The sequence below is a fragment of the Amblyraja radiata genome, chromosome 10 (assembly GCF_010909765.2).
Source record: "Amblyraja radiata isolate CabotCenter1 chromosome 10, sAmbRad1.1.pri, whole genome shotgun sequence".
Taxonomy (NCBI): Eukaryota; Metazoa; Chordata; class Chondrichthyes; order Rajiformes; family Rajidae; genus Amblyraja; species Amblyraja radiata.
The window spans coordinates 57,465,778-57,487,099 of NC_045965.1; the positions used below are offsets into that span (position 1 = coordinate 57,465,778).

Here is a 21,322-nt window from a genome sequence, read left to right on the forward strand (position 1 = left end):
ATAGCCAGATACATTTAATTATTCTCCCTTCCAAGTTCTCCTCAAAGTGGTTACTTTTTGCTGGGATGTGGTTCTGTGGCACTAGTGAATCTCCATTGCCTTGCACAAGGTGCCTTTCACTTATGAATCTTGAGAGTTGACTGATCAGTCAATAGTTGATCGCAGGCCGTTATCGCGCTTCAGACCAATCCTTGCTCAGCCAATGTTAATGCATACACCTGCAGCAGGTGCTGCAGAATTGTGATCGCAAGGGGCAGCCATACTTAATTCTTCCCTTCCAACTGTTTCTGCGGGTCATGGCTGCTGCTACCCTGGTTTAGAGTAACTAATGAGGGCCCACTCTGAGATTTATCCGTCTCTCTAGTTTAATTTATCACTGAAGTAGTTCACCTAGTCCAGAGACAACTAGTGTTTTAAATTAGTGATTTAAATTAGGCAAGCCATTTATCAAATTTGCATTTTCCACTGTGCCCTGACTAAGAGGATTGGTGCCGAGCATCTCCAGGATCGCGACAGGTACAGCTGAACCACTAACTACTGAAAGTTACGGAATTAGCAAGGGGAATTGCTAGTCTATTTTAATTCCCCACTTTGTGGGGAAATGCCAACAGTGATACTGGTATTTAAATTCTGATGCCTGTCCTTGCTTTTTGACAATATCCACCAGGCCCCACTCTGAGATCAGCCATGATTGAATGGGCTGAATAGCCTAATTGTACTCCTATAACTAGTTCTTTCACTTTAATGCACAGAATGGAACTTTTTACCCCATTGCATCCATATCAACGTGAGAAAATGAGCCAATCTGCCAAGGAAAATGAACCCCTGTTTATCCTACCTGGTTTAGTTTAGAGATGCAGTATAGAAACAGGCCCTTTGCCCTTCGGCCCACCTAGTCCATACCGACAATCATTCGACCATTCACACAGGTTTTATGTTATCGCACTTTCTCGTCCACTGCCTGCACAAGAGGGGCAATTTACAGAGCCAATTAACCTGCAATTACATGGTCTCTGGGATGTGGGAGGAATCTCGTGCACCCGGAAGAAACCCACACGATCACATGCAAACTCCGCACAGGCAGCACTCAAGGTCCAATCCAACCTGAGTCTCTGGCGCTGTGTGGCAGCGGCTCTGCCAACAACGCCACCGTGCCACCATGTTCTTTAATATCTTTGTACATTCTGTTAAATATCCTTTGTTTTAAAGAAAACATACCTAGCCAAGATAACTTTAATTATTTAGTCTTGCCAATCTGTTTGTCAATTTCCCTGCACCTCCAATGCTAACACATCCTTTCTATAATGTGACGACCAGAACTCTGACAACTGCTGCAACTGGAGACTAACTAGTGATTTTTATAATTCTATCAAGATCTCTTTGTTATATTCTATGCTTCTGATGTTTAAAGACAAGTATCACTGATACCTTCTTGATCTCCTTATCCATGTAAACATCAAAAACTGCTGCAGCTGGTCAGTAGATTAATCAGTATTCATGGGCAGAGATACAATCCAGGTGAAGGACCCCTCATTAACCAGGGATATAAATTGAGCATTTTCTGCTATTGTTTTGCAAGTTCATAAGTTATAAGAGCAGAATTAGGCCATGCCTACTCTGCCATTCAATCATGGTTGACCTATCTTCCCCTTCTCCCAAACCCCATTCTCCTGCCTTTTCCCCATAACCCCTGACACCCGTACTAATCAAGAATCTATCACTCTCCACCTTAGAGATGTCCATTGTCTTGGCCTCCACAGCCTTCTGCCGCAATAAATTACACAGATTAACCACCCTCTGACTAAAAAAAATTCCTCCTCATCTCCTTTCTAAAGGTACGTTCTTTTATTCTGAGGCAGTGGCCTCAGGTCCCAGACTCTCCCATCAGTGGAAACATCCTCTCTAGATCAAATCCTCTCGACAGCAGCTGCAGATTTTGCTCCATCTTATCTACCTATCCTGTGTTGAGCACAGCACGGAAACAGACCCTTTGGCCCAACTTTCCCATGCTGACCTTTGAGCATGTCTTCTGGGATCCCTCTTGCCATTCTACCAGTTTATGTTGAACTGCTTAATCTGTGCCATACTGCTTCTCTACTTGAAATCCATGAGCTGTTTTTGTGTCTACTCAACCATATATTGATATCTTCCTGTAGCTTAGAATCTACTGCCTGAACATCATCTGTACTGACAGTTTAGGTACCATCAGCAGACATCTTGATCATTGCCCCATCATCTAAATCCACATCATGCAAAATAAGGAACTTAGTATTAAGTCAAATCAATGTTATTTCTATAGCACATTTAAAAACAACTCTCGTTGACCAAAGTGCTTTACATTGATGCAAGTACTAATGTGCTACAAACAGTGGTACATAGATCAACAATACATAGATGCATATATACAGCGCTCGCTCAGAGGACCTCAAGAAAGGCGAGAGTAGAAATAAGTTTTAAGTCTAGACTTAAAAGAGTCAATGGAGGGGGCAGTTCTGATGGGAAGAGGGATGCTGTTCCATAGTCTAGGTGCTACAACTGTAAAAGCTCGGTCGCCCCTGAGCTTAGGCCCAGACCGCGCTTTTACAGTCAGTAACCCCAAGTCGGCCGATCTGAGGGACCTGGAGGTGGTATGGTGGGTAAGCAGATTTTTGATGTAGGTGGGGGCAAGCCCGTTAAGAGCTTTGTATACATAAAGAAAGAGCTTGATTCGGAACCACACAGGGAGCCGGTGGAGAGAGGCCAGAATCGGGGTGATGTGGTCCCTTTTTTGGGTGCCCGTCAAGAATCTTGCTGCTGCGTTTTGGACCAATTACAGGCGGGACAGGGATGATTGGCTCTTGCCAGTGTAAAGGGAGTTGCAGTAATCAAGGCGGAAGGAGATAAATGAGTGGATGAATTTTTCGAGGTCGTCAAATTGGAGGAATTGTTTTATTTTAGCTATCGTCCGAAGCTGGAAGAAGCTAGCTTTTACCACGGCATTGACTTGTTTGTCAAATTTCAATGCGGAGTCAAATATCACGCCAAGGTTTTTGACGTGAGGTTTGAGTAATGGGGTAAGGTTTCCAAGGCTGCCTGCTATCGTTTTGATTGAGTCCGAGGGGCCGAGTAAGACCTGAGAAAACCCAATGGCACATAACCCTTAATCAAATTGAACATTATTTTTCCATTTCTCCCAGTTTTTAAGCCAATCTGACACATATCTTTGGTTCCCACCGACTGTTACTTTCTTAATCAACCTTCCACCTTAGATGTTGTAAAATACTGAGATTATGCTGACCTTTTAATAAAACCATATCATTTCAAATTCAGACCAACCCCGCCCTTATCCACCTCACTTATTTGTCGTACTTCCACCTCTCTTTTCTGGCTTTCTCATCCCAAAGATAATCAATCTGAAGAAGGGTCCTTGAACTGTTACATTCCCTGTCCATTCCCTCTACAAATGATGCCTAACCCGCTGAGTTACTCCAACGCTGTGTTTTGCTCAGGTTTCCAGTATCTGCAGTTCCTTATGTCTCCATTTCATGTACATAAGTCTTTTTTTTCTTCTTTTTTTTCATTTAAATTTTTTATTTAAATTTTTTTTATTAGAAGTACGGTAAATTACAATACTACACAACACATATGTCTTAATACATTTTTTGTACCGCTTCATTTTTTGAGCTTTAAGAAAAAGATAGAAGTAACGAAAGTAAAGAAAGTGTGCAAGAGTCGTGAAGGTGCAAGAGAGTGTTGAGAAAAGAAAGCCCCTTAGAAAATAAGTTAGAGAAGGAAGTAAAGAAAGAAAGAAGACCCTAGAAAAGAAGGAAAACGAAAGGAGAAACAATCGCTCTATTATAACATTAAACTCCGCAGAAAGGGGACTACCAACCAAGTCTGTTTTTGTTATTTTGTTGTGTTGTTTTTTTTTGTTTGGTTTTTTTTACACCCCGTTACCAGATCCTGGTACCTTTTATCTATTTATTTATTTATTTATTTATTTTTAATTACTATTGCACCTTATGCTTATAATAGTTCCAAAAACGTAGACCACGTCTTTTGGAAATGGTCTGCTTTGCCTGCTAAGAGGAATCTCATCTCTTCCAGATGTAGTGTTTCAAACATATTTGATATCCACATTTTTATTGTTGGTGTAGGTGCATTTTTCCAGAATTTAAGTATGAGCTTTTTTCCCATTATTAGCCCGTAATTGAGTAAATTCTTCTGAAACACGTTTAGTTCCGGGTTACCTTCCGATATTCCAAAAATAATCCATTTTAGTTTTGGTACCAGTTTTATTTTAATTAATTTTGTAAAGATGTCAAATATTTCATTCCAGAATTTTTGTATTTTTGTACAAAAAACGAAAGAATGCGCTATGGTAGCTTCTTGACACTGACATTTATCACAGATGGGTGAGACATTAGGGAAGAGTTTATTTATTTTAGTCTTTGAATAATATAGTCCTATGTAATGTTTTGAATTGGATGAGAGTATGTCGTACGTTGATCGAACATTTATGCACCTGTAGTAAGTGATTATCCCAGCTCTCTTTTGAAATTTTTATAGCTAATTCTTGTTCCCAGTCTCTTCTAATTCCATCAGTTGTGGGTATTTCTATGTTTTAGATGATGTTATATAAGTACGATATTAGATTAGCTGATTCCGCCTTTGTCTTCATTGCTTCATCCAGTAAGTCTGTAGGCATATTATGATAGTCTTTTGTGTATTTTTTCAGATAATCACGAATTTGAAGATATTTAAAATATTGATTATTTTTCAAATTATATTTCAGTTGTAGTTGTTGAAATGATAGTAATTTTCCCAATTCATACAGATCTCCGAGCGTTTTGATTCCCATTCTTTCCCATTGTATAAATGATTTGTCTATAATTGATGGTTTAAACGATGGATTATTAACTATTGGTATTAAAAGAGATAGGTTTCTTAATTTTAGGTTCTGTTTTATTTGTTTCCATGTTCTAATTGTGCTATGTATAATTGGATTTTTATTATAATTTTTGTTATTCAGATGTATTGGTGAGAGGAGAGTCGCTCCTATATTACACGGAGAGCAGTCCTCTCTTTCCATTACAATCCAGTCCACCTGCTGGGCAGAATTGTCCAGCAGGTGAATCATATTTTTAATATTTACTGCCCAATTATAATACATAAAGTTGGGGAGCGCTAGACCACCCAACTCTTTTCGTTTATTAAAGTGTGCTCTTTGTATTCTATGGGATTTATAATCCCATATAAAATTTGTAATGTCGGAGTCCAATTTTTTGAAAAACATTTTTGGGAGATATATAGGTATTGATTGAAATAGGTATAGGATTTGTGGTAGAAGGATCATTTTTATAGCGTTTATTCTGCCTATTAGGGACATCAGAAGTGTTTTCCAAAATTTAATCAAATTATTTAGTTTCTTAAGTAAGTGATTAAATTGGCTTTAAACATATCATGGTAGTTTCTAGTAATTTTAATTCCCAAATATTTGAATTTTTCTGTGGCTATTTTAAAGGGGAATTTCCGGAGGTGTGTTGAGTCTTTTGGTTTTATCGACATAATTTCACTTTTGTTCCAGTTTATTCTATATCCTGAGAATGATCCAAAGTCCTCAATTAAATTTAATATGTTTGGTATACTAACATTAGTGTACATAAGTCAATGGAACAGAATTAGGCCATTTGGTCTATCGAATCTACTCCGCCATTCATTAATGGCAGATCTATCTTTCCCTCTCAACACCATTCTGCTGCCTTCTCCCCAGAATCTTTGACAGGCATGCTAATCAAAATCTTATTTCACATACCCTCTTTTCATATATCAGGGTAATAATGTAGAGATCACAGATTACAGTTCATCGATTTACTAACGGAGCAGAGCCTTTATAATTAGTGGGAGCAGTGGGCAATAATGCAACTGACCATCAGATATGCAGTTACAGCATATCTGTATTTTTCAAGAATGTTGATAAGGCATGGAAAGTGATAAACCCTGAGTTGTTTCCTTCGTTCCTTATTTTTAGAATCTGCTGTATATTTTTACCATATTTAGTTATTTCTGCCACTTTTCAAGAAGCTGAAGCTCTTAATTTCTCTTTACTGTCCAGCATTTCCATTACTTCACCTTCTTCCTCGGTGTCATCATTGTCTTAATCCTCACATCTCACAATGCCCCATTTGAACAACTCTTTCTCCTTTCAGTTGGATCTATTCTTTCCGTTGTTATACTCCTTCCCCTCACAATCTACAAAATATCTTGGGGTATTCCTTGATCTTCCCTGCCAACCTCTTCTTGCATGCTCTTTGCTATCCTAATTTTATTTTCATTAATAATACCTTGTATACTCTTCCAGAATTTATTTTGGTGTTCCATTTGAACATCTCTCCTAACCTTCTCTTATACTGCCTTATCTATCCTGTATGTTCCTCAATATCTTTCTGGGTCTCGTCTTGTCAGTGCCTCTTTACTTTTATCAGGATCTTTTTTGCTGAACTGCTGCTTTCTCCTCTTTGAATGCTTCCGACTCCTTTACTGGTTTGCATTCAGGTAGTTAGTTTTTTTGCTGAGCTTTGCTGAAACACGACTTGTTCAAGTAAAATTGACCTTGTGTGTGAGTTGAGAATTTTTACCCTCCATTCTATGTCATGTTGAATTAGGATAGTTGTCTCCAAATTCCTCTCCTGTTGTCACTCTGTTTGCCAAGGTTCATTCCCTAAAACTAAGACTGGTACTACTTCCTGTCTTGTTTTTACAAAGCACTGGTTATTTTTTTTTTAAAACAGTCTCTAATGTGCATTCCAAGAATTCAGCATCAACTTCCTTTGCTCAGTTAACATAGGGATTGTTGAAATGCTCCCTCCCAGATAGCCTTTGTATCAGAAAATCGCCTACATATTTTCTCCATTATCCTTCTCCCCATACAAGGCCTTCCGAGAATTCTTAGAACCATGATTGCTCCCTGTTCGTCATTTTAACCCATGTTGTAATTGCTATCATGTCCTCTCTCACCGCCGCTCTAATTGTTGACTTAAATGGTATGCTGGCAATGCCCACCTCTCGTTTCCTTGAAACCCCACCTGGCTAATTCATCTGAGATCCCTGTAACGTGTAATATTGAGCAACCCTTCCGGTCGAACTTTTGCTGTGTTTCAGTAACGGTCATAATTTTGTGCTTTCTTATGTCATCTGCGCCATCAGTTCTTTGCATCTATTTTGTAAAAAGCTTGATTGAAGTATAAAACAAAGATTGGTGTTGCTTAATTAGCATGGCATTAACTAAATTCCTTTCAAGGTTATTGGTCTGAGCCCTATTGAGATGCACCTTGTCTGGCCTGTACAGATCCCATCTCCCCTTCTTTGCCTCAATTACCCCAAAATCTAAAGCCGTCCCTCGTTAACCTTCAATTCAGCTATGTATTCATTTCAGTTTGACTGCCAAACCAGTTTACAGTTCAGTTTATTGTTGCGTGTACTGAGGTACAGTGAAAAGCTTTTGTTGCATGCTATCCAGTCAGTGGAAAGACAATGCATGATTACAATCGAGCCATTTACAGTGTTGTGGTATCCTATTCCAGTGTACACTGGTGTGTGTAGGAATTGAATTGGACTATATGGGGATTGCTGTCAATGAGTTGGCTCTGCCTGCAGCATTGTACATTTTGGCTGTCCATTTCCTATTGTGAAAGTCTCATGAAACCTCTGGCTTTTTTGCCAACTGCCTTAAAATCATGTGCATTTTATGGCCCTGTCCCACTGTACGAGCTCATTCAAGAGCTCTCTCGAGTTTAAAAAAAAATCAAACTCGCGGAAGCACGGAGAATGAACGTAGCGGGTACATTGGAGCTCGGGACGTCTCTTAGCGGCTCGTAACGCTAACGGCAGGTACTCGGGAAACATGTTGAAAAATGTCCACGAGAGCCCCGAGTACCTACGAGTGGCCATTACCGTAAGCTCGGGAAGACTTGTGAAGATTATTCAACATGTTGAAAAATGTCCACGAGAGCCCCGAGTACCTACGAGCGGCCATTACCGTAAATCTCCGAGTTCGAATCAGGGCAAACTCGGGAGAACTCTTGAATGAACTCAGGCAGTGGGACAGGGCCATTATTACAGTTGCTTGTATTCTATAGGAAGTTATTCATAGATTTGATTGCCTCCTATTTATCCTTTAACCTTTTGTAATCTCTTCTCGCACTTCAAGGCCTTGGTGTGCATCATAAACTGCAGTGCTCAGAAATAGACACACTAAAATAACTGAAGCTTGACCACATTTTATAAAGATTCAGCCTGATCTTTAGCACTCTGTCTCTATTAGAAGAGGAACATCATGTTTGCCTTTAACAAACAATAGAATCTATATTACTCAGTCACCTAGAGTCATACCGTACAGAAACGGCCCCATCGACCCAACTCGTCCATGCTGACCAAGATGCCTATTTATGCTAGTCCCATTTGCCTGTGTTTAACCCATATCCCTTGACACCTTTTCTATCCAGGTACCTGTCCCAATGTCTTCTAAATGTTATCTCATTGAAACTTATGGGATCCGAAGGGGGCATGGCAGAGAGGAGATATAGCGATGTTTCAATTAATTGGAGAGCATCTGCAGTGTTAATTACAAGATATGAGGACAATTATTTAAAATTATGGTTTATCATAATTTCTCAGAGTAGCGAATCTCTGGAATTCTTCATGCCAGTGAGTTGTGAAGGTTGCATTTTTGGAGGTATTTAGTGAGCAGACATAAGACACTGCAGATGCTGGAATCTTCAGCAAAAAACAGTGCTAGTGGAACTCTGCACGTCAGACAGCATCTGTGGATCTGTGACTTTTTTTACCTGCTCCTTTGTTTTCATGAAGGGCAATTAGTAGCTCCTCTACATCTGCTATACAAATTAGTTAATACTGAAATCTTATTGTGCATATGACTTAGCTGTGCATCAATTTCTAGATTTCTCTCAAAGGCCCTTATTTTGTTAGCGATGTATTGCTGTTGTTTTAATTTTCAATGTGTTATTGAGACGTTTCTAACCCTGACATCACAGGCTCGCTTTACCTATGAACCATTCGTTGCTGTTTTTATTCAGTCTTGGTGGTGTCAAGGCTTTAATCTTTGTTCTGAGGTAGCTGTGCCTCATGATAATGGGTGCTCTAAGGGCACAATTGTGAAGAATCACTCGGAATATCAGGAATCACAGACATAAAATGTCCAGCATGATCATGAGATGATAGTGCAGCATGTGAAGCTATGCCACGTCACATTTGTCAGTATTTTTATGGTTAGTTGTGCAATAATAACTGTTTTAATATTACAAAAGAACAATAATTAACATCCTGTTCTCTATTGTGATTGAAAAGTTTTTTCAGCATTCAAAATAAAGGGAAGTAGAGGAGCTACCTGAAGAATAGCAGCCTAATTTAATGTTTCTAAGTTATAAGTCTTAGGAGCTGGATTAGGCCATTTGGCCCATTAAGTCTACACCGCCATTCAATCGTGGCTGACCTATCTTTCCCATAACCCCTGACACCATTACTAATCAAGAATCTGACAACCTCCGCCTTACGAAATATCCATTGACTTGGCCTCCACAGTCTTCTGTGTGTCCATATAGTGTTTGAATGTTTTGGAAATAAACCATGGAGGCTGAATGTATTTCTATTATCTCCATTTCAGATGTGTTTTGTGTAACCATGTTTTAACTGACATATGCTTTATATCAATTGCTAATTTCTTTGTTACTTTCCCCCAAACTATTGTTACTCCTTGCACTTTGATTGTTTTGTCGACATTTAGTACTCTTCAGTTGTTTATCTTGGTGATTACTTTGAACATGAGTAACGTGACAGGCTGTTCACCTATGATACGCATTATTTTTGATTTTTGTCATTCATGGATACGTTTTCAACAAAATACTTCTCCTTTTTCCCCAATGAGGGGTTGAGATCACTATGTCATAAGCGATATGAGTATAATTTGGCCCATCAAGTCTACTCCGCCATTCAATCATGGTTGATCTATCTCTCCCTCCTAACCCCATTTTCCTGCCTTCTCCCCATAACCTCTGACACTTCAAAAATCTATCTCTGCCTTTAAAATATCCACTGACTTGGCCTCCACAGCCATCGGTGGCTAAGAATTCCACAGATTTGCCACCCTCTGAATAAATACATTTCTCCTCATCTCCTTCCTAAAAGAGCATCCTTTTATTCCAAGGCTATGACCTCGAGTCTTAGACTCTCCTACTAGTGGAAACATCCACTCCACATCCTTTCACTATTCTGTATCTATCAATGAGGTCCCCCCCTCATTCTTCTAAACTCCAGCGAGAAGAGGCCCAGTGCCGACAGACGCTCATCAAGGTTAACCCACTCATTCCTGGGATCTCCAAATAATTATTCACAGGGTTATTAACTTTTTAGTTATTGGCTTCCATTTCATAATATAATGCCATATTTTCCATGGGTAAGGTGCTGTTGAGATTATTTTAACTTTTTACTGTTTTAGAGTTGCAAAAAGTTGTAAAAAAACTTGTATCACCAAACATTAATATGTTGTACAAATAGCAGTCACAGTAATTTGGGTTTAACTGTTGGAAGTATCTATCACGGGCATGAGTCGTTACACAGCTGATAACCTTCTTGACGAGGAATCAAAATATTGTATTTTTGTATCCACCTGAAATATTAGTATAAAAATCCAGGTTGCTACATCTGTAAGGAAGTGCTGCATAGATGGATGTTATGTTCAGTTGGGGAGTGATGGTTAGATGGATGTAATGTTAGGGTTGGAGCGTTGTATGCATGGATGTAATGTCAAGCTGAAGCCCCCTCTGTTTTCTAGTGGATGTAATATATCCCAAAGCAATATTTTGAGAGACACTAGTAGAGTAATGCTTACTGTCCTGACTGGTGATGATCCTGCAATCAACATTATTGCAACTCTTACTACAATGCAAATCAGTTAAATGTTGTGTATAGGTCTTCCTTTAAAAGTCATCAAGTAACGTGTGAGCAGCTCATTTTTCTTTAATGTTTGTGTTCCAAGCATCTTTGGCAAGGAAAGTACATTGTCCATCCCTAATTCCTCTTGAGAAGAGAATAGTGAGCTGACTGAATTTCTGAGTGTCTGAGTGAGCTGTTAAATTTCTGCAGTCTTAGTGATGAAGGTACAATGCTTTTGGGGAAGGAGCTCCAGGATTTAAATCCAGGAAATATTTTAGTTTAGTTTATTGTTGTCACGTGTACCGAGCTACAGTGAAAAGCTATTGTTTGTGTGCTATCCAGTCAAAGAAAAGACTATACATGATTACAATGGAGCCATCCACAGTGCACAGATAAATAATATAGGCCAAACATCTAGTGCAAAATAAAGTCTGATTAAAGATAGTGCTTTAGTCTCCGACGTGGTGTATGGAAGGGCAGGACTGCACTCTAGCTGATGAGGACCATTCTGTTGCCTGACGACAGCTGGGAAGAATCTGTCTCTGAATCTGGAGGTAGATGTTTTCAAACGTCTGTACCTCTTGCTTGATGGGAGAGGAGAGAAGCGGGAGTGACCAGGATGAGACTAGTCCATGATTATACTGGTGGCCTCGCCGAGGCAATGTGATGTGTAAATGGAGTCAGAGAAGTGATGTTGGTTTGTATGACGTTCTGGGCTACGTCCACAACTTTCTGCAATTTCTTGTGGTCTGGGATGGAGCTGTTTCCAAACTAGGCTGGTCATCCTGCTACAGCGCATCAGTAGATGTTGGTAAAGGTTGTCGGTGACATGCCGAACTTCATAAGCAAGGATTGGTGATAAGCCATCAAATAATGTGTGACTTGGTGGTGTTTCCATGCAGCTGCTGCCCTTATCCTTGGTAGTGCAGGTCATGGGTTTGAGAGGTGCTGTTGTAGTATCCTGCCTGAGTAACTCCTGTCGATGGTGTGTGCTGCAGCCACTGTGTGCAGGTGGTGAAGTGAATAAATGTTTCGAGAAACCAAAATGTAGAAACAAAGAACTGCAGCTGCTGGTCAATACACAAAAGGACACAAAGTGTAAGCATAAAGTCTGAAAAAGGATCTTGACGAGAGTCGTCAACTAACCATGTTCTCCAGAGATGCTGTCTGACCTGCTTAGTTAATCGCGGTCTCTGATTTGCACTCCTGGGCTAGTTGAGCTTTTGTACAATTAGTCTGAAGAAAGGTCTCGAAACAAAAAGTCACTAATTTCTTCTCTCCAGAGATGCTGCCTGTCCCGCTGAGCTACTCCAGCATTTGGTGTCTATCTTCGGTGTTGCATGGAACACATCAATGGGCGATAATAAACATTTTGATCTTGAATATCTAACATAGATCGACTCCAGTGTTGTTCACATATCCTATTCTGACAAAATAAATATTTTAGTGTTCATATTACTTCAATTGATTATGTTATGCTTGTCCGTGGCTTAAGATAACAATGAAGTCTGATTGGATATTGTTGGTAATGGCCAATGCTTGATTCTTGTCGAAACTTAAATTACTGATAAAATGTTGGAGAGCTAACATAGAATGACCCAAACATGGCCCTTATGTTATCAGCAAGACAATCTGTGATTTTACTTCTCCAAATGTTGTGGAAAACTAAAAGAAGCAAGTTTGCACATTCATCTTCCTGAAGATAGGGATGTGTTTTATGTGAAATGTTGACCACAACTGTCTTAACAGCCAATTCCTCACGTGGGAAATAAAGAGACCAGTTAACTGCTACCTCGTTCATTATCACTAGATTGCTGAAAGGATCAAAACCACCTATGTTGGAGCAGGTCGATGTTTTAAACAGAAAGGATGATCCGTTGTTGTTTGATTTAAATCAAATTTTACTCGCGTGCAAAATCAAAAGTTTTTGTTTGGGACTAGGTTTATTATTGTCACATATTCCAAGATAATGCTATGCAGGTAAATCATACCATAGATGAGTACATTGGGTAGTGCAAAAGAACAAATAAACAGAGTGCAGAATATAGTGTTTCGTCTATAAAGTGTAGATTAAAAAAGTGCAAAGGTCGCAATTAAGTAGTTCGGAAGATCGGGAATTCATCCTTAGATTATGAAAGGTCCGATAACAGTGGGAAAGAAGTTGTCCTAGAATCTGGTGGTGTATGCTTTCAAGCTTTAGTATTTTTTTTTTTTTGCCAGGAGGCTTTTCCAAAGTAGTATGATGAATAGATGGAGTCGGTAACAGTTGATTTGTATGAGGACTGACTGCGTTCTCAACTCTGCAATTTGTTTCAGTCTTGGGCATTGCAGTTGCCATACCAAGCCACAATGGATCTTCCTGTACTCCGTCTCATCATTGTTTGTGATCTGCCCACTACAGTGGTGTCATCTGCAACTGGTAAACGGCGTTATAACAGAACTTGGTATCATAGTCATGGGTGTATAGGGAGCAGAGTAATGGGCTGAGAACATGGCCTTGCAGAGCACCAATATTGACAATTGTCATGGAGGATGTTTTGTGCAGGAAAGAACTGCAGATGCTGGTTTAAATCGAAGGTAGACTCAAAATGCCAGAGTAACTCAGCGGGACAGGCAGCATCTCTGGAGAGAAGGAATGGGTGACGTTTTGGGTCGAGATTAAAAGTCAACGATCCAGTTGCAGCAGGGATTAATGAGCATTGGGTCCAAGAGTTTGTGGATGGGTTTGGTTGGAAGGCAGAGCTATAAATAGGATTCTGATGTAGGTGTCCTTGTTGTCCGAATGCAAATTGCAATGGATCAAGGCTGTCCGGCAGTTTGGAGTTGATGTGCACAATGACCAGCCTCTCAAAGCACATCATGGTGGTGGATTCTAGAGCCACTGGACGATAGTCATTAAAGCACACTACCTTGACTGGGATAATAATAATAATAATAAATTTTATTTGTGGGCGCCTTTCAAAAGTCTCAAGGACACCTTACAGAATTTAACAAGAGTATATCGGAGTATAATCGGAGTAAAATAAATAATAAAGATATCACCAATACACAAATTAAAGACAGAATTCGATCCAAAGACAAAAAAATCAAAAACACAATGTGAAGAGAGAGCAGCGGCAGCTAAACCGCGCTAGCGTACACTCACCCTTCCGACAGCCATCTTGGACACAAACTGAAATAATCACTTACACACAAAAATCATCCCCCCACAATGGTTACCACTGTGGGGGAAGGCTCAATGTCCAGTCCCCATCCCCAATTCTCCCAGTCAGGCCTATTGAGGCCTCTGCTATTGCCTCTACGGAGGCCCGATGTTCCTGGCCGTTCTCGCCGGGTGCTGTTGCCCCGGCGTCGGGAGAGTCCTCTCAGCGGCTGGGCCACCTGGAACGGCCGCTTCCTTACCGGAGACCGCGGCTTCCGAAGCCGACAAGGCCGCGCATGTTTGGAGCTCCCAGGCTTCCGATGTTGAAGTCGGCGCCGCCCGCTCCGCTCCGCAGCCCGGAGGTGTTGAACTCGGCGGTCACAGCTCACCGGAGGTCCAGCGCATCGACCCAGGCAAGGCATCGCCCGCTCCGCTCCGCGATAGAGCTCCAGCGCTGTGCCGCCACCGAAGCCGAGGTGCTGGGCGGTCCCCGCCAGGAAACGGCACTCCACGCCCGCTGGTAGGCCACGAGGACGGATCGACGGGGCAGCCCGGAGAAAAAGCTGCCTCACCGACCAGGTAGGGACCTAGAAATATAGTTACCTCCTACCCCCCACATTAAAAAGTCTATTTCTCCCACAAACAAAACACAGGACTCACTAGAACTACAAAAAAAAAGTGAATTAAACGGACGGCTGCTGGTTAGCAGCCGTTCCCCAAGATGGCTCCTCCTCCAGAGGGATGACAATGGTGTTGCTGAAGCAAGTGGGAAACTCGGGTTGGAGTAGAGTCATACAGTGTGGGATATGGGCCCTTCAGCCCAATTTGCCCACACCAACCAACATCCCCATCTATACCAGTCCCACCCGCCTGCATTCGGCCCATATCCCTCTAAACCTATCTATCCATGTATCTGTCCAAATGCTTCTTAAACGTTGTAGGGAGAGGTTAGAGATGTCCTCTTGACTATAATGATCCACACAAATGAGGGGTCACAGCTGAGGTTTCCACCTGGGCAAGTCACTTTCTGCAAGTTCACACTCGGGCAGATCAATCTGATGTCTACGATGGTGACCCTGCGTACAGATGCATCCAAGGCTGTCTGGTCGGGTGATGTCATTCCACCGACCTTGTGTTGAAAACAAACATCGAGTGTATTCTTGTCAAGGAGGGAGGCGTTATGGCCAGAATCCATTTTATAGCCCGTTGTAGCATGCAGGCTTGTGTGGTTGGTTTGCCACTCTAACTTGGTCTGGACTTGTCTCTTGGTGTCCCTGATGGCTTTGTAAAAGTCATACCTAGATTAAATGTAGAGGATGGGATAACCCGACGACGTCTCAGACTTAGTCTTCACTAGGGAGTGGATCTCACAGTGCATCCATGATTTCCAGTCGAGGGACACTCAGATTGACTTTGTTACATGGTCCTCTGCACACTTACTGATGAAGTCCACGACAGGAGTGGCATAGTCATTTAGATCAGCCACAAAGTCCTTAAATGTGGACCTGACCACCAAACTTAAAAAGATAACATAGGAGCTCATTTGTTTCCTCAGACCAGCTCTGAACAACTTTCTGTACGGTGGACGGTTGGGCATTAGTGGTTGAAGGTGGTTTGGCCTCTGATGGTGCGGGAGACATGTTGATTATATTTTGGGAGCACAATCTCGAAGTTGGCCTGATTGGTCCCCCTTGGCTATGTTGAACTAGGCCTCGGGGTACTTTGGTTCCAGGCTGTTGGTAGCAGTACATAGTTTATCCAGTGCAGGCTTCATGTTCATATGGGGAGACAGCACATTACTGTTTAATATTCCACGTCCAGGGGACAGGAACTCAATGCTGTCTGATTAGCTAAGTAATCCCAGGAATTTTTGTTTTCATAACCTCTCTAAAGTGCTTCAAACCTTATGCAAGCTCTATGTTTATTAGTTGCCACAATTTGTTTGTTTTTTAATGGTCTGTTGTTAATTTTGCTGCAGTTTCAATGTGGATCCATAATTAAAATGTTGCTGAATCAAACATAAAGAGGAGAAAATGATTTTCCACTTAAAAGCCAAATTAACTGTTAAATGATCTAGTTCTTGCATTTGATATTTTTCAGATGTATCTACAGGAATGAATTTGAATATATAATTTATTTCTGAATGAGATGCATTTATTAAATAAATAAAGGCAGCACTCCTGCTTAGAAAAGCTTCTGGGGCTTATGTTGAAAAAAAAATTCTGCTTTTGTTGAGAAATATTACCATGAAGAGGCCTTTGTTTCCTGTTGGGTGTTGTAAGACTTGTCTGTGCTACCTAGATTATGGAAGTGCAAAGATGCAGAAAAGATGGCCAGTCAAGTCACTGGCCACAGGTCAGTCAGTGTAGCTTGTGAAGCAAGCTCAGTTGCCACATTACCCGCCAGAGATGGGCACTGCTTTAGGAAAAACTAAGAGTGAGCACAGATCTTTGCTCCGTTACAACCCGACCATCAATGTAATTGTAACTGAATAATTTTATCACATGTACAGTAATGGTCAGAGCATACAGCACGGAAACAGGCCCGTTGACCTGACTTGTCCATGTCGACCAAGATGCCCATCTAAGCTAGTCCCATTTGCCACGTTTGGTCCATATCTCTCAACCTTTCCGATCCATGTAAACTGCCCAAATGTCTTTTTGTAATATTGTTAATGTACTTGTTTCAATTATTTCCTCTGGTAGCTTGTTCCATACCCCCCCCCCCCACCTTCCTTAAAAATGATGCCCCTATTTGGGTTCCTAGTAAATCTTTCCCCCCTCAGCTGAAACCTTTGCCTTCTAGTTCTCGATTCCTCTACCCTGGGAAGACTGTGTGCATTCACCCTGTCTATTTCCTTCACGATTTTATACAACTCTGTAAGATCTATGAAATCACCCATCAGCCTACTGCGCTCCAAAGAATGAAGTGCCAGCCTGCCCAACCTCTCTCCATCCAGGTCCTCGAATCCTAGCAACATCCTCGTGAATCATCTCCGCACTCTTTCCAGCTAATTGCATCTTTCCCATAACAGGGTGACAAACCCTGAATCACGGCAACACTTACCAACAATTTGTGCAACTGTAACATCCCAACTTCTACACTCAATTCTTTCACTGATAAAGACCAGCGTGCCAAAAGCTTTCTACTCCACTCTGTCTACCTGTGAGCCACTTCCAGGGTATTATGTACTTTACTCCTTGTTCCTCTGCTCTGCAACACTCCCCAGGGCCCTACCATTCATGGAGAAGATGTTGCGCTGGTTTAACTTCTCAAACCTCAACACCTCACAATTATTATCAAAATTAAACTTCATTAGCCATTTCTTTTCCCACATGCCCAGCTGATCAAAATAGCAACACAGAGAAATGAATTGACCTATCCTTTTAATAAAAGTGCATGTCTTAAAATTATACATACGTTTGTACTAATAATTTCAATCTTCCAAGACTTTTAAAGTCAAATATTGGAAATGCCTCCTGCAATTCATTGTACAGGAGAGACTGATAAGAAATTAGTATGGTAATAACTTGAGACTAGATGGTTTCCAGTAAATTATATTGCTGTATAAGTGTAATGCTAAAATATAAATCATTATTTTACTCTTTTGAGTTGAATGGGTGAGTACCTTTAAATACCCTGTGTTTAACCATTAGAATATAAGTGTTTTTGGAAGTAGCCTGCAATGTAGAATGGATAACATCAATTAGCATTTGTGGTATTTATAAAAGCTTGCCATTATTGGTTACTTTAAAACAACAGTTTTATATTTTTGCAAAAAATGTGTGAAAATGGATGGATAAAATAACATGAGATGCCAAGTATTGACTCTCACCCACTTCCCCCATCTTTGGCTCAATGCAGAGTAAACATTGTGATCTTAGACAATCATTTTAAAGCTACTTTCATGTCTCTCTTCAACTTTATTCTGGAATCAAGTTCTTCATTCAGTCCTGCAACGGTGCATGGCAATGCTTCTCTGGCCCCACGCAACATGGCGATAGACTTAATTTGCAGATACTCAAATTACCAGCTCCCATTGTTGCTGATAACAGAAAATAAAAAGATTACATTCATGGTGGCTGAACACCTCCATAATTCCTACACCGTACCCTTCCTAGAAATTAAACTGGGTAAAGAATCTATAAGATCACCCACAAAGATTAAATTGGCTTGCTTCAGTCTGCAAAATATTCACCCATTCCTTCTCTCCAGAAATGCTGCCTGTCCCGCTACGTTACTCCAGCATTTTGTGTCTATCTTCGGATTAAACCAGCATCTGCAGTTCCTTCCCACATATTAAATGTTAAGTAGTTTTTGATAATGATTCCAAAAGTCAACTAAAGTTACTACTACCATAAATATCTACTTGGGTGAATGCATGTCCTAGCTGTAATGTACAAAACAGATAACCAGTTTCTTGAATGCTGAAAAGAAATGGTGACTTTAATGTATCTGTATGTAAACTGAACAACACTTGAGACCAAAGATCCTAGAGGGGCTCCTCAAGTATCTTTGCTTGAGACAAAGCTAATTTGGTAACTAAAGAGCAGTTCTCAACTGGTAGAAATCTCTATATTGATATACAATCCCCACTCACCTGTATTAATATTTTAATATGGCAGGCATTGTCCTGCTCCTCCTATCTTCCACTTTTCTTCTCCCCCCCCCCCCCCCCACCATAATCGGTCTGAAGAAGGCTCCCAACCCAAAACGTTACCTTTCCATTTTTTCCAGAGATGCTGCGAGACCTGTTGAGTTATTCCATCACTTTATCTTTTTATAAACATACCAGAGCCGCTGCATGAGGCTAGTCAGAAATTGAACCCCTCTGCTTCTGCCTATCTCTGCCATTCCATCATCCAAAAGGTTACCAGTTGATTTGTCGTTGGAATGGTGTTATAATTTTGCCTTGCTCCTAATTTTTAATGAGGAAATTGTGGAATTTACCCGTTTTGCATGCGGTTTTAAGAATCTCTTTATAGAGAAATAGATTTTGAGAATATGATTAAAAACTAGATCAGCAGACCTGTGGTCAAAGGGCCTTATGGTGTCTCTAAGCCTTCCTGCGACTTGTTAATGTTTTTTTTTGTTGACCAGTGATTAACAATGTACATTTACTGTACTATCTTCCCATGAGGAAAGCATGTCAGGTTTGATGGTCCCTCTCCTGATGTATGTGTAGGGTAAAGCTGCGCCTGTATTGGCTGCAGGGCAGACTGACTTCACAGATTGGGCATCCTGGAGATCCAGGCATGGTGCCCAAGTGCCACGTGTCTGCATAATGAAAAAAGACACAGTTCTGGGGTAAGTCACTGGGTCAGGGAGCATCTCTGAAGAACATGAATAGGTGGTGTGTCTGCTTAGTAGTTCTTCACCAATATTAGAAGATAATGTCCCAGATGTTGCTGTTCATTAACTATAGTCCGGTAGAGAACTGTCAGGTAACTGTAGTGCGTGGGTCAACTCATTCCCACCTTCTGCACTCTGCAATGAATTGAAAGTCAGTGTGTGATCTTCAGCTCCACCACTACACTCATTACTTACATGCATTCTGAAAGCTTAATGCCAGGGTAGGTTATGTTGCACATTTCATTCAATGGGGTTGTCAACCTGGATTGAAACAGCAAGTTTTTTTTATTGCAACATTTTTTTTGTTTTACCAGTTTTTGCCACTATAACGTGTTCTAATGAATGTATCCCCCATTTTACTATGTTTTGGTTTAATTGTTAATCTATTTAAACTGTTTTTAAATGTGCCTGATTTTTTTTTAAATAGCTACATGGGCTCTTGATAGCAGTAAGCTAGTAAAGAGCTTTCAATGCAATCAAATCCAGACCAAGAGGCCCGCTCACTACTCTGGGACTGTTCAGCTTTATGGCACAACTGGAACACTCTTGACTGCATCATTTCCCCATTTGTCCAGGGTTTGGAGAAGATAGATGTAATAGTGATGACCTGGAGTTAATCTGCCCTGCCCTCTGCAAACTGGAAATACTAATCTTTCATGTTGTTGCAAGATCTCAAAGTTGAAGCTGTACCAGATGGCTTGGTTGGCAACATTGGTAGTTTTAGAGCCCAAAACATCTTCACTGTAGCTGGGATGGCATCAGCTCCCATAGTTCTAGACTCAAGGCAGCAAAAACATCAGTGCATCCGTGGGGTTAATACATTCAGTAAACATGAAGAGTGGGGAAATTCAAGCATGGTATAGCCCACTGTTTCCTAGGCATGACAATTTTTGACAATTTCATCTCGAGTGACTTCATGTGACTATCAATAATGATTGAGGGAACTGAGACTCAATATGGCTTGTAGCAGCTTGTAGCAGCAAGTTATAACTAGTCCTAACTAACCATGATCTTATTGATTCTGCGCACATGTTACTTGTGATGGCAGTTTACCACAACTCGAATGACCTGTGTGGACGGATTTATGAGTTGTAGATTTTAAGGCATACCAGTGGAGAAGGCTGCATTTTTTTGCAACTGAATCGTACTACAAAAGGAATACTGTCAATAGGAAAAACTGAAAGATGCAAGTACTCTTGTATCAAAGGGGCTTTTATAACACTTCCCATTCAATCTTGGGCGACAGAAAAAAAAAAATCTTTTGATTAGTATTCCTTTACTCACAATAATATTCAACTTCTCCTTTTATCAGTGTCAGTTTTCTTGTCTATCGCTCTCCAATCAATTATTTTGTTCTTCCTCTAAACCTTCCTCATTTCCCCTCAGCTTCTGAATCTGTCGTTCAGTACACTCACTCTGAACCTTACACTTCTGTGTCCAAGTGTGGATTTAGCACAACATCTTGAATTCATTAAGACAGCCATCTCAGGGCCTCAGTATGAGATTCTTTCCGTTCTTCAACTTTGTTTCTACTGCAACTGGTTTGTAAAAAGCAACTTTAAAGTTGGTTGGAGACGCAAAGAATTGTAGGTGCTGTTTTACAATAAAATACACAAAGTGCTGTAGTAATTAAGTGGGTCAGGCAGCATCTTTGGAGGACACGGACAGGTGACGTTTCGGGTCGAGAACCAAAGTGGGTTGATCAGTCCTTCCTTCTAAAGATGGACATTATTGGGCCTTAAAGCCCTGTCCCATTGTACGAGTTCATTCAAGAGTTCTCCCCGAGTTTGCCCTGCTTCGAACTCGAAGATTTACGGTAATGGCCGCTCGTAGGTACTCGGGGCTCTCGTGGACATTTTTCAACATGTTGAAAAATCTTCACGAGTCTTCCCGAGCTTA

The 21,322-nt window shown here is 40.8% G+C and overlaps 1 protein-coding gene across 9 annotated transcripts in view; it reads left to right on the forward strand.

Annotated features, from left to right (window-relative positions):
- The window catches only part of evi5 (ecotropic viral integration site 5), a 178,679-nt gene that overhangs the window by 132,996 nt on the left and 24,361 nt on the right, over positions 1-21,322 (forward strand). The gene's annotated exons all lie outside the window — the stretch shown is intronic.